At 28.2% G+C, this 4,921-nt stretch overlaps 1 pseudogene; it reads right to left on the bottom strand.

The window, feature by feature from the left end:
• Positions 1–294: 294 nt before the first annotated feature.
• LOC108764814 (uncharacterized) lies at positions 295–1,159 on the bottom strand (annotated as a pseudogene).
• Positions 1,160–4,921: the final 3,762 nt, after the last annotated feature.

The following is a 4,921-nucleotide window of genomic DNA, read 5'->3' as shown; positions in this document are numbered from 1 at the left end:
AAATTTTTTAAAAAACCTATTCCGATCGGAAATTTAATTATCTACAAAAAATTTCTTATAAAGTATATCGAAATTTTGCTTCGTTCGCGAGATATATTGAAAAAACTGAAAAGGGTGCTTTTTCACCTCTATCTCCGATTTCCACCTTCTAATTTAATAGCACTCCGCGGTTTTTTCTTCTTAAATGACCCATTGATCGAATCCAACAATAAAAACCCGTAAACGTATTAGTTCCTTTCTATATGACATAATCAATAGCCTAATAGTCGTTAAGTGTATCATCAAGATTATTTGTTATAATGGTACTGGTTGTCGATGAAGATTGTACCACTTTTTGCTTCTATTGAATAATGTGTTTCTTATCTGTTGCACAACAAGCATCTGGCATAAGTAATAAATTACATTTTATATGTATTTGCTACACATTATTTTTTGAACTTGTAATTTTGCTTGAACACCGACGTCCTTGTATTTTGGAGATACATTATTCAAATCACTTTCGACGCTGTTATTTTCAATTGATGAAGGATTATCTACAAGTTCATTATGAATATTGTTTAATATTATATTATGTAATTCAACTAAAATGTAAAATATAATCATCAATCTATAATTATCAATATTGACCAATAACGTCTGGCTCTTCAGTAACAGGTTTATCTATTATGTGTTCATAATCTTATCAACCGATTTAATCTGTAGGATTTCAAACTTTCTATTTTCTAATGTTTTAGAATTCCTGAACGTTCACGTTTTAAATGACAACGTTGTCTGTCAAGTTTTGATAATCAAATATTGTATAGGCAATACTCCTTTTCTTAATCGCATAGATGCATCTGGATCAAGCTGTACTTTCATATAGTTCTCTATATCCTCTTGCAACTATAACGAATTGTGAATTATATTTTGTTAACTAATTTTAAACATAATATTTAAACTTACGTTAAAATAATCTTTACAGCAAAACATGCTGGTGTTCAATAATATAGACAAAGCATCGTCGCGTCTCATCGATCTCAAACTATTTTTTCCTCATATTTCCTTTTGGCACCGATACAAATACCTTTGAAGGCGTGGAAACAGTTATACTTTTATACAAGGGAACAAAGCATCACTTGTAATAACGTTTTTTCGCTGACTTTTGCATGTTTTCGTTCATTTTGAAATGTTTGTAAGGCAGCTGTCAAATCTGCACCAAATTATGACGTCACATCATCGACGCCATCATGACGCGTGAAAATAACTGCGTTTAATATGCTTGTAATTTTTAATACAATAAAAAAATAACAGATTTAATTATTTTTAATACATATTGTGATTGTAATAATTGTTTTTAGCATTTCAACTTTCATTTAAAGTGAAAATTTAAAAATCCTGGAGGACTCTATTATCCCAGTGTTCAACCACAATTAGGAAATTAGTTATGCTGACGGGAAATATTACTATAAATAGATGTTAATGACAAAAGACAACTAATTCAAATTGATCGTTAAGGTAAAAAACATTTGAGACTAGTATCAATTTAAATAAATAAAGTTTTATATAACTGTCTGGACATAGGTACTGTCTAGTCGCAGAGAGAGAGAGAGAGAGAGAGAGAGAGAGAGAGAGAGAGAGAAGAGAGAGTGACTGTACATGTACCTATGTCCGGACATTTACACAACACTTTATGTATTTAAGTTAATATTAGTCTCAAATACGCGCGTAAATCTTTGTTATAATATTAATAAATATTTCTGTTTGAATTGTTTAGCTCTCCGAACGTTTCTCCACGGTGTACATGTTATGTCGGTTGTTTAGTTTCTCATAGTGCATGCTAGTGAATATACGTAATTCCGACATGATAAATAAAAAAATATTTTTTTCGGATTGTCGTTAAATTCTTAACAATATTACAAAAGTAAAACTTCATTTATTATAATGAATACGGTATCGTTCCTGTTTACTGAATCAGTAATTACAAGATTGATATGTACAAGATGACCATGTTCATGATATAAATGCACTTTTACTTTTGTAATATTGTTAAGAATTTTACGACAATCCGAAAAATCACACAATCAAAGCTGACTGTTTAATATGGGGCATACAGTAGTGACTTCTCTCATTATATGCTTGTGATGAGTACGCTGATTGTACACAGTCATAAAGAACCTACAGTTTAACGTCGATTCCAACGACGATTTTGTTTAGAGAAGTGTACTTGGCAAGGATACTCTCGATGGTTTGCCATTGCCTGCCGAGAGGAGCTACGAGCGTATGAAAATTTTTCGGTTCTGCCTGGGATTGAACCCACGATCTCTGGCATAGCAGTCTCATACGCTGCCTGATACGCCACATTCGCGCTCTTAAAGCATTTATCTTATCACGGAATAAATTCAGAAAGAGTCAAAATATTAAAAGAGAGTATTATCAACTCGGTAAGGCAATTGATAATAAATGCAGAAGAAAACATTTCTGAAACCGGCACAAAAATAGAAGCATCGAATGATTACATTGATAAATATCACAATACCCCTATTAATGGACTCGCAAATCGAATTGGAACATGATCAAAAATTTAGTACTATTTTGTTGCTAATTTGTTGCACTAGATCGAACTTTGTTGTTCCAACCGTTTAGCAGCAAAAAAATGGGGATCCAGGTTAATAGCAAGTTTAATCCCCCCATAATGAAAAAATATATATAGAGGTGCGATATCAAAAAACAAGAACACCAAATTTTGTTGCTTTTTTGTTGTTCCAAGATAGTGCAAAAACATATTGAAAAAATTACATTGTTAAACAAATATCTATGAATGATCAAAACTGCAGCGTTACGCGTCGTAGCGTCATAACTAAAAGTTACATGTACAGAATTTGTTGCTTGCATGACTTTGACCAAAATGTTTCTCGTAACATATACTATCAGTTTCCGAATTAATTTGTTGCTAATTATAACACATGAAAAACAATTAGTTTATTCGGATCGAGGCTCGCGCCGAGAACTTAGTTCCTTTTATGTTTAAATTTATACAATGTTACGTAGTATGAGTTATTTATTGAAACATCTGCTATCACAAGCGACTCCAAATTTCTTTGTGTCATGGAATTTAACCAAGTTAGGTGGTACTACAGACCAAACGTGTATTGTAAAAATTATGATTTAATATAAAATTTTTATAAAGAATATATATAAAGTTCTTATTATATTTTTCGTAACAAAATTCTTTACAGATTTAAGGTACTAGTAGCATTAAATCGACGATCAATTTAATTTGTGAGATTATATTATTTTTGTCGATTGTGTTACAAGTCCAAAAGCAGTCGGTGCAGTTATATAGGTATCTGATACAAAAGTATTTAAAATATAAGTAGAAATATTATTATCCTCCGATCATCGCAATGATATCGTAATAAATTAGCTATTTATATACTCCGTGCACTATTGTTCGTACTTTTTATAAGTGTATCACACGATATGTTTGCTTAATAGATAATCGTAATATTGTTACGTGTGCAAACCGTTAATAAGATTCAACCATGCGAGACAATAATTTATTGAATATTCATGAAATTATATGTGCAACATAGCACTCTTTTCAAATTTTTTTCGAATAATTTTTATTCATGAAGTAGATTTCATTGTCCCCGTCATTTTTCTTATAGATAAGACTGAATAATACTCATATAACATATAGGTAAATATAAATTATCTAAAGAGTTTTTAGCAAATTTATTAAAGTCACTTGTTTTGAAACAAGTGCTCTTTAAACATATATATTATATAAATATATTATACGGGTGTTTTCAAATTCGCGTCCGTGAAGTACAAGACGTGATACTTTATGCTAAAACAAACAATTTTTTCCTTTAACGAAATTGCGTCCGATAAATAATTTTTGCGCTTATTTGTTAATTATTTTTCATGTGTCAGGGTTAGCAACAAATTCGGAAATTTATTTATTTCAATAGTATAGTTACGAGGAAAATTTTGGTTACGATGCAATTTTGATCATTCATAGATATTTATTTAACAATGTAATTTTTTTGATATGTTTTTGCACTATTTTGGAACAACAAAAAAGCAACAAAATCTGGTGTTCTTGTATAATAATGCATATAATTTTTTATGTTAATGTACAATTAAAAATATATTTGTACATAAAAAACTTTGTTTTATTTATTATTACTACTGCATATTATTTTATATCATATTATTTTATTGATGTAATATTGTAATTATTATTAATAAAGAGTTTTTAATATTGTAACGGAAGTAAAATTTATTTGTTATAGATATTATATCATAAATAGGTATGCTTAAAATACATCTTTGATAAATAACATATTTTTACTAAAAATGTATATTGTGAATATTCTCCATAATATATCTACTAATATTACTTTCTTTCTATATTTAAGTGTAACATTTTTTATTTAAATACAATTTGAAACTAGACAACTACATATAAAAGATCAATAAGTATTCCATATAAATAAAAATTAAATTTTATATAAAATAAGTAGAATAATTGTATTTTTTTTTTAAATCATGTATATTTTTATTATTATCATTTTTATGATTTCTTATATATATAAATACGATATTTTTGTAGTAAATTGTGTGCAAAGATTCTTTAAAGTTTTTGTACAAATTATATCGAGAATTGTTCTTAAATTATAAGAATAAGTGAAAAAGTCAGACGAAAATTAATTATAATAAATAATATAAGAAAAAGATATGTAAAATAAAAATATTTGTATATATAAATTTTAAGCAACAAAGTTATCTACTGCACAGAGAAAAAGGTTTCTTTGGATTTAGTATTCCTATTTATTTGACTAAAATTTGTTTTATTGAAACAACATATGTTTGTACGAAATATTATTTGTTTGAATAAAAATTTTGTTGTTTCATTCGAGAAATCTCTATTGCTTGA

The sequence above is a fragment of the Trachymyrmex cornetzi genome, unplaced genomic scaffold, assembly GCF_001594075.2.
Source record: "Trachymyrmex cornetzi isolate Tcor2-1 unplaced genomic scaffold, Tcor1.1 scaffold454, whole genome shotgun sequence".
NCBI lineage: Eukaryota > Metazoa > Arthropoda > Insecta > Hymenoptera > Formicidae > Trachymyrmex > Trachymyrmex cornetzi.
This window is presented reverse-complemented; position numbering and strand designations above follow the sequence as displayed.